The 9,974-nt window shown below is 43.7% G+C and overlaps 1 long non-coding RNA gene across 1 annotated transcript; it reads right to left on the reverse strand.

The window, feature by feature from the left end:
* Positions 1-820: 820 nt before the first annotated feature.
* Positions 821-8,728, reverse strand: LOC106590814 (uncharacterized). The gene is made up of 4 exons (XR_006762623.1): positions 8,676-8,728; positions 6,531-6,635; positions 3,746-3,794; positions 821-1,076 (listed from the first exon to the last, which is right to left on the reverse strand). It is a non-coding gene; the product is annotated as an uncharacterized LOC106590814 (long non-coding RNA).
* Positions 8,729-9,974: the final 1,246 nt, after the last annotated feature.

Consider the following 9,974-nt stretch of genomic DNA (forward strand, 5'->3'; position numbering starts at 1 on the left):
ACTAGGCTACCAGCCGCCCCAAGTATAAATTACTTACATGTATGTTTTCTTATTAAATAACAGTATTGTCATTCTTTTTACATTTTAATTTTTTTTTTTCACATGGTGCTAAAGTCCAGGCACAGCATTATACCACCACAATTCAAGAAGGACCCTCCAAATTTGCACTGTCACTATGAGATGGTTTCATGTTGACAATTTCAGATTATTTCAAGGTCACCGTCCTATCCATTGTCACAGAGTAACAGCTACTGTAAATATAACCCTGGGCCCCATCTTGTTTACGTGTCTTTGTCCCTTCCCTTTATCCTTGAGGACAAAGATAAACCTGTGAAATTGTTCTTGGATTCCAACTGAGCCACTTCAATGTGCTTGACTGTCTGGGCCTCACCATCTGACCTTGTTAATAGCTGTGGGGCTGTTTGCAAAGGTCTCACATAAATACATCTAGGCCATACATGAAAGAACACTTGTCACCTTCCTTAACCCTTGTGTGGTGTTCACGTTTTTGTTATTCACCTAATGTTCACGGGTCTGATGGACCCACAACATTATTGGGTTTTTTAAAACAATACAGCCATAACAATTTACATAAAAATACTACATACTTATATGTTGACTTATATCAGTTACAAGCAACATAGACGGCATACATGGTTAATATTTGCCATTTACCTGCTAGATCACATCAATAAAAGCGCTATTAGTTTTTTTTGTTGTTGATGAAATTAGATTTTTTTGTAAACAAATGAATTATACTCAAGACGGGTGGAATAAATCATTTTTATCTTCAACAAATATAAATGAAACAAGATTTTCATCACTACTGATGTTTATTACTTTGAACTGAACAAATTTGAAGGACAAATTTTACGTACAATATTTTACGGAAGTGAAAAATGAGCACAAATTGAACACAAATTAATGCCGGTCTACACCCCACATAAGGGACAGAGTTTTTTTACTGTGTGTGTATTGCAAATGTATTTCTTGTACTTGATACATGTGTACTGTGTCTTCCTGTCCTTCTTGGGCCCACACACATCTCAGTGCTTCTTGTTGCTACCGGCTGCAATCTAGAATGATGAAAACACTTAGTTCAGGCATTTTACTAACACCTCATTCACTCACTCACATATATAAACTCAGCAAAAAAAGAAACATCCTCTCACTGTCAACTGTGTTTATTTTCAGCAAACTTAACATGTGTAAATATTTGTTTGAACATAACAAGATTCAACAACTGAGACATAAACTGAACAAGCTCCACAGACATGTGACTAACAGAAATGGAATAATGTGTCCCTCAACAAAGGGGGGGTCAAAATCTAAAGTAACAGTCAGTATCTGGTGTGGCCACCAGCTGCATTAAGTACTGCAGTGCATCTCCTCCTAATGGACTGCACCAGATTTGCCAGTTCTTGCTGTGAGATGTTACCCTACTCTTCCACCAAGGCACCTGCAAGTTCCTGGACATTTCTGGTGGGAACTGCCCTAGACCTCACCCTCCAATCCAACAGGTCCCAGACGTGCTCAATGGGATTGAGATCCGGGCTCTTCGCTGGCCATGGCAGAACACTGACATTCCTGTTTTGCAGGAAATCACGCACAGAACGAGCAGTATGGCTGGTGGCATTGTCATGCTGGAGGGTCATGTCAGGATGAGCCTGCAGGAAGGGTACCACATGAGGGAGGAGGAGGATGTCTTCCCTGTAACGCACAGCGTTGAGATTGCCTGCAATGACAACAAGCTCAGTCCGATGATGCTGTGACACACCGCCCCAGACCATGACGGACCCTCCACCTCCAAATCGATCCCGCTCCAGAGTACAGGCCTCGGTGTAACGCTCATTCCTTCGACGATAAACGCGAATCCGACCATCACCCCTGGTGAGACAAAACTGCGACTCGTCAGTGAAGAGCACTTTCTGCCAGTCCTGTCTGGTCCAGCGACGGTGGGTTTGTGCCCATAGGCGACGTTGTTGCCGGTGATGTCTGGTGAGGACCTGCCTTACAACAGGCCTACAAGCCCTCAGTCCAGCCTCTCTCAGCCTATTGCGGACAGTCTGAGCACTGATGGAGGGATTGTGCGTTCCTGGTGTAACCCGGGCAGTTGTTGTTGCCATCCTGTACCTGTCCCGCAGGTGTGATGTTCGGATGTACTGATCCTGTGCAGGTGTTGTTACATGGGGTCTGCCACTGCGAGGACGATAAGCTGTCCGTCTTGTTTCCCTGTAACACTGTCTTAGGCATCTCACAGTACGGACATTGCAATTTATTGCCCTGGCCACATCTGCAGTCCTCATGCCTCCTTGCAGCATGCCCAAGGCACGTTCACGCAGATGAGCAGGGACCCTGGGCATCTTTCTTTTGGTGTTTTTCAGAGTCAGTAGAAAGGCCTCTTTAATGTCCTAAGTTTTCATAACTGTGACCTTAATTGCCTACCGTCTGTAAGCTGTTAGTGTCTTAACGACAGTTCCACAGGTGCATGTTCATGAATTGTTTATGGTTCATTGAACAAGCATGGGGAAACGGTGTTTAAACCCTTTACAATGAATATCTGTGAAGTTATTTGGATTTTTACTAATTATCTTTGAAAGACAGCGTCCTGAAAAGGGGATGTTTCTTTTTTTGCTGAGTTTAGTTACAGCAGGCCAAGGTAAGAGAGTCAGACACACATGCAACAACATCACTCACCTTTACTTCCCGTATTGGAGTTGTTGGTTCTGTGGGTCGGGTGGATGGGGCACCAGCATCCTCCTCCTGAATCCTCCTCACGATGGCTGCAGAAGCTGGGGTCCTTGGGATATGTTGCCTCCTCTGGATTTGAGATCTTACCAACGCCTCGCCCAGCTCCTCGAGAAAGAGCCGTCTCCTCTGGAGCTTCCCTCTGTTCCAATCTGGATTCAACGCCGTCCAAATGACAAACGTGTTGTACGCCGAGATGTCCAAGATGTTGGATAATATCACAAGTGGCCAGCGTAGGCTTCTTCTTTTGCAGCTGTAGCCAGTCACCAGCTTGTCTAAATTGTTCATCCCTCCTTTTGTGGCATTGTAATCAATTATTATTTCTGGTTTTTGATGTTCCTGGCCACAGATTCTCTCATCCCTATGCAGCGAACTCATGAGTACCACATTGTTACCTTTCTTTGGCACGTAGGACGCTAGGGACGTGTCGGCGGTGAACACAAACTTAGAGGAATTGATAGGCCTGTTCCGTGTATTCAACAGCTTGAGGTGGAAGCTCTGGCTTGTTTTTCCGTACTGTTCCTACCATCGTTAGCTTCCTCTTGAGGAGCTCCTGTCCCAGCTTGTGCGAAGTGAAAAGGTTATCGCATGTGATGTTGTGGCCATGGAGTCCCTGTGTCACGTCCAGGACAACCTGCTTCCTTTGGTTCTTCTCAGGGGCTCCTCCATCTGGCTTCCCCGTATACACTTGAAAGTTCCACGAATATGATGACGTAACATCACAGGCAGCCCAGATCTTGATTCCACATTTGTCGGGTTTAGACGGTATGTATTGCCTGAAGGGGCAGCGGCCCCTAAATGGCATAAGCTGCACAGTAACGTTGGGCCCAGGTTTGTAAAACAGGGGAAGGCAGTCCACCCACTTGTCCCACACTGACCTGATTGCAGCTAGCTTCTCTCTGCCGCCGAGCTGGTCTGGTGTCTCGGTTATCGAAGCTGATAATCAATGGAAATAATATGGAAGTTTTCCAGAGACGTTGTTGTACTGAAAAGTTACCTGCCAGTTTCTGCATCACACAGGGATTCTGTCGATTCCCCCATTGGATCTGAAAACACCAGCAAGGATAAGAACCTCAAAATATGCATGTAAATGAGTTTGGTCCATCTCCTTCCATCTCTCTCCAAAAACACACCTTCCCTCCAAATTAGTGCAGTCCAGAATGATTTTCTGGATGGTGTCTGGGATGGACAATGTATCAAAATAATGTATTGTAATAACATTGGGCAGGTTCCTGCAAGACATTGTGTAGTTTCACACAGTACAAAGGGTAAAGAGTGTGAGAAAAGCAGGAGGCAGGCAGACAGACAGGCAGGCAGACAGGCAGGGAGACAGGCAGGCAGGCAGGGAGACAGACAGGCAGGCAGGCAGGGAGACAGACAGGCAGGGAGACAGACAGGCAGGGAGACAGACAGGCAGGCAGGCAGACAGGCAGGCAGGCAGACAGGCAGGCAGGCAGACAGGCAGGCAGACAGGCAGGCGGGCAGGGAGACAGACAGGCAGGCGGGCAGGGAGACAGACAGACGGGCAGGGAGACAGACAGACAGGCAGGGAGACAGACAGGCAGGGAGACAGACAGGCAGACAGGCAGGCAGACAGGCAGGCGGGCAGGGAGACAGACAGACGGGCAGGGAGACAGACAGGCAGGGAGACAGACAGGCAGGGAGACAGACAGGCAGGGAGACAGACAGACGGGCAGGGAGACAGACGGGCAGGGAGACAGACAGACGGGCAGGGAGACAGACGGGCAGGGAGACAGACAGGCAGGGAGACAGACAGGCAGGGAGACAGACAGACAGGCAGGGAGACAGACAGACGGGCAGGGAGACAGACAGACGGGCAGGGAGACAGACAGACGGGCAGGGAGACAGACAGACGGGCAGGGAGACAGACAGACAGGCAGGGAGACAGACAGACAGACGGGCAGGGAGACAGACAGACGGGCAGGGAGACAGACAGACAGGCAGGGAGACAGACAGACGGGCAGGGAGACAGACAGACGGGCAGGGAGACAGACGGGCAGGGAGACAGACGGGCAGGGAGACAGACAGGCAGGGAGACAGACAGACGGGCAGGGAGACAGACGGGCAGGGAGACAGACAGACAGGCAGGGAGACAGACAGACAGGACATTCATTAATCTGGACATTAAGATAATTTTAATTGCGCGAATGTCAACATTATCCTGTAACTGAATAATGTAATAACGTATTTTATAATGTAATAACACTGGATAATGTCAGAAAAAGCCAGGTTAATTTAATAAAATGGTTGAACTGATATGCAACTGTTTATATGCACAAAATAATGTGATTATTGTGGATAGATTAATATAATAGTTTGTTTTAAACGTTTACATGCTTTGCAAGAACGATTTCCCTAATAATCCTGTTTACATGGACATATCTGAAGTCATGATGGCACTCGGATAAATGCTAAATCAAAATACAAGTAGATTTTTGTTGTTGTTGAAAAGCCTATTTTATTCTGAGTTTGGACGTATAAAGTTTGATTGTGAAATCTATTTCTAGGATGCAGAATTTAAGTTTTTCCTAATTCGCTCGCTGGCACATGCTCAGATCAAATACGCCGCACGAACACCGATTTAAGCAGAGTAAGGTGTTTACATGACTATTGTCATAATATTGCCATAATCAGTTTAATATCGAATTATTAGTGTGCATGTAAATGTACTCATTTTGTCCCAGACACAGCGGCTGTGGGAAGACACTAGTGAAAGTGTGAAGCTGTCTACGAGGTTGTAATGTGGGGGGTTGACATAGCTGGAAAGAAAGTTACCTCCTTCGAGACAGTGAAAGTGTGAAGCTGTCTACGAGGTTGTAATGTGGGGGGTTGACATAGCTGAAAAGAAAGTTACCTCCTTCGAGACAGTGAAAGTGTGAAGCTGTCTACGAGGTTGTAATGTAGGGGTTGACATAGCTGTAAGGAAAGTTACCTTCTTCTAGACCTGTGTGTGCAGGGGGGTTAATGCCCTGTATTTTCTTCTGTAAACTCTTGGAGCCCTTTTGACTCTTACAACTTCACACCTGTGCCTAGCTTCAACCTTGAGCCTCTGTAATTAGCTTCTAGATCTGAACACACCAGACCGTGTCCCTCAATGACATGTTAAGGGTCCCATTCCCAGCTGTCTTGCGTGTGTGTGTGTGTGAGGTGGAGGGGGGAGAGGTGCATTCGAATCTTGCTCGATGAACCAATGTTATTTATTGAAGGGGTTAAAGGGACAGTTCACCCAAATTATATAATTACATATTGGTTTCCTTACCCTGTAAGCGGTCTATGGACAAAGCTAAGACAGCAATCCATGCTTTGGTTTTGCTTACCTGGCCACTGCCACTTTTTAGCATTTGTGGCCCAAAACCAATGCAAGTCAATATCCAGATATTAGGAAACCAATATGTATTTTTGACAATTGGGTGAACTATCCCTTTAAGGGTTTATTTGAGTCTTACTTGATGTACTTGAACACATGGACTCACCTTAACCTTTTTTTTCCTGGCATCCTTTGTCTCCATAGAATGGAATGAGTGGAAGAGATGAGATATGATATATGATATACTTTATTGTCCAGCACCAAGATTGAACTCCCAGGGATTCATAGGAAATCGGTGGGTGTCATGGTCTGTATCTCAAAGACTGAGAAAATGGCCTTGATTTTAAAGGACCTCACTTCAATGTTATATCTGATTTTGGTGTAGGTATTTTTTTTTTTTAATTTAATATTCAAAATAGTGTAGGGACTATGTTATATGCTTCTCATAACTTACCAGTAGTGGCATTGGAAGCCAGTCAAGAGGTGGGAATGGTACAGGCCGTTTTCTACTTAACCCGTAGTGGACAATGTGACACAGTCGTTTCACCCTTACTGTAGGCTGGGGAAACAAAAGAAGTGTTATCTCGTTTCCTAGTAGCCTTTTTAATATATATATTTTTTTTCAATTACAGGTAAGAAAAACATCTTACCCCTTAGTGGGAAATAGATGTTACTATATTTACCATCTGTTGTTGACAGTCATGTAATTAATGTTTTGTTTAATAAATGTTGTTAATGTTTAGTTGAATAAATATTTTGTTAATACTAGTACAGTAATGTAGTTCATGTTTTGTTTAATACATTTTGTTGATCAATATAGTAATGTAATTCATTTAATAAATTGATCACAACATAAAACTGTTTCCTAAATGTCTCATTAATATTGTGCATTGCTTTGTGACCCACAAAATAAAATAGATATCATCTTTATGCCGTAAGATATGTAGTGATTAGATTAGTTGTCCATCATTTATGACTTATTAAGACAACAACAAACTCCTAATGACAAGCTTAAACCCTCCCAATGGACAACAGTTGTCCTTTATGTTGAAATAGATGTCGTTTGAAAGTGCTCCTCCGGCACTTCTGGGACCCCCTCTGATGTTAGGGCAAGATACAGCATATGTGACCCGATTCAGGAATCTTAGGCGTATGTCGCAAGTCACGACTTCACAGGAGAGCCGTTTGAACGTAAGGGGGGGGGGGGGGGGGGGGCAGAAATGCCTTCTTGAACATGTAAACCTTCCCACTAGCCATGATTGGCTGAGATAATGAGTGGGCTGGACATGCCGAGAGAGGAGTTCGGATTGGTCTGCCATAGAAGCTCGTCACTCTGTGTTGTTAATCCTGTTTTTTAATGTATTGTGTAGTGGAGCTGCATAAGTGTTGCTCTCCACTTTCTGGAGAGCCACGTTCTATCGGTTCGGTTACCAGAGATGCGACCCAGTCGTTCAATCTTTTTGTTCTGTATCTATGGATGCGACCCAGTCGTTTGTTCTAAATGTCCACTGGCTGGCAACGTTCTAAATGTTCCATTGCCATACTGGCTGGCAACGTTCTAAATGTTCCATTGCCATACTGGCTGGCAAAGTTCTAAATGTTCCATTGCCATACTGGCTGGCAACGTTCTAAATGTTCCATTGCCATACTGGCTGGCAACGTTCTAAATGTTCCATTGCCATACTGGCTGGCAACGTTCTAAATGTTCCTTTGCCATACTGGCTGGCAACGTTCTAAATGTTCCATTGCCATACTGGCTGGCAACGTTCTTATCCCTTGCCTGCTAGGTAGCCAACTACGGCTAACAAAAGTAGTTATTAGTGACATTTATTTGGACACATCCATAAAAATGTGCTAATGAGGCGCGATTTCGCCTGGCGTAGAAAATGTGTTCTCTCGTCAGGACACTGTTGTTCCGAGGAGCTAGCCAACAAACACAGATAACACAATCACTTCAAACTGAAGCTGGAAAGACTAGCTGCACTTCATTTCATTTGACCTTTTTTTCAATTGACATTTCTTTGTATATATCCATGAAAAACTGATTCATGATTTTGATTGGCTGAGAAACGCTGCCTGCCTGTCTGTCTTATCCCGACTCCCGACACGTTCATTACTATGGGACAGTTGGAGATCGAATTTGAAAATTGAAATAATGTTGCAAATGTCAGATAGACAGACAGCAAGGTTTATACAAATCTCCGCTGTTGAAAACTAAATGTTAGTCTAAAAGAAATTTGAGATGATGTCTTAGTGGAGATTTATAGTGGAGATCAAGTGTATAAATTGCCTGGCTGGGCTGATGAGACAGCGGATTGCGCAGCCATATGAAACAGAGTAAATGGGCATTTTAATCAGCATTCAGGATTAGACCCACACATTGTATAATAGCATATAACGCAGAACGTGGATTAAAAGTGTCCTAGTATTGTATCAGAGCACCAGAGCATTTTCAATGAAATGCCTAAAAAATAGTGGCTACATACATCTACATTTTAGAAACATTATCAAACCCGAGAGAAAAAAAAAAATACATATATGATTGCCAGAATCTTTAAAATATTAAAAGGCAATTGAATATATAATATGAGCACCTTACCTCCAGAGGCTCAGGACCCAGTCAGGCGAGCAGTCTAGCTGTTCTGAGTAGCCTACATTGCTGTGGAGAAGTATTTCTATCTGCTGTAGAGGAGCCTGCTAATAATAGTACCTGTCTGCCAGCAAAGACATCAATCACACTCCCATGACAGTCCACAGTTCCTCATAATATGGTAAATACACGCCGGACCTGCTACAATCTTATCTGTTGACCATTATGTTAATTAAGGCTTTTCAAAAATGCAGGTTATTCATCAGAAATCTGTTAGATAATATCCTAATTTGTCAAGGCCACTTTTGCAGTTCACACTCGTTCACAGTTTTCACCATCAATGACCTGAGTTATAAAGAAATTATATTGAAAGAATTGTATCCATTCCTGATACATAAAGGTAGAAAGCAGGATGTAAAATATAATGAGGTGTAGGCCTAGCTGTTGCCATATCTCAACTCGCTGGTTTCCCATATAAACAAATACTATATTACAATGACAAGAAATACAATAAACAAATACTATTTTACAATGACTAGAAATACAATGCTTTATAACCACATCATAATGCATTATAACCACATCATAATTCATCATAACCACATCATAACGCATTATAAACACATCATAATTCATCATAACCACATCATAACGCATTATAAACACATCATAATGCATTATAACCACATCATAACCACATCAAAATGCATTATAACCACATCATAATTCATCATAATGCATTATAACCACATCATAATTCATCATAACCAGATCATAATGCATTATAACCACATCGTACTGCATCATACCTACCTCGTACAATAGTACAGTACTTTGAGCAAGGCAGTTAACCTCCAACAACAACTGCTCCCTGGGCGCTGATGACGTCGATTAAGGCAGCCACCCGCACCCCTCTGATTCAGAGCCGTTGGGTTAAATGCGGAAGACACATTTCAGTTGAATGCATTCAGTTGTGCAACTGAATAGGTATCCCCTTTGTTGGTCAACTGAGTAGGTACCACCTTTCCCCAACTGCCGGCATGTTTCCCCATTTTTCATTTGATTTACAGTAGGCTACATACTGTTTCTGTGTTTGAGAGTTAAGGCTAGGGTTGAACAGGCATGTTGACAGGTCGAGCAGGTCGAGAGCTTCAAGTTCCTCAGTGTCTACATGGTCCACACACACCAACACAAGTCTTGTAGAAGGCACGACAATGCTTCTTCCCCCTCAGGAGCACGAAAAGATTCAGCATGGGCCCTCAGATCCCCAAAACGTTCTACAGCTGCACCATTGAGATCATCTTGACT

This window comes from Salmo salar, chromosome 28 (genome assembly GCF_965601325.2).
Source record: "Salmo salar chromosome 28, fSalSal1, whole genome shotgun sequence".
Classification (NCBI taxonomy): domain Eukaryota; kingdom Metazoa; phylum Chordata; class Actinopteri; order Salmoniformes; family Salmonidae; genus Salmo; species Salmo salar.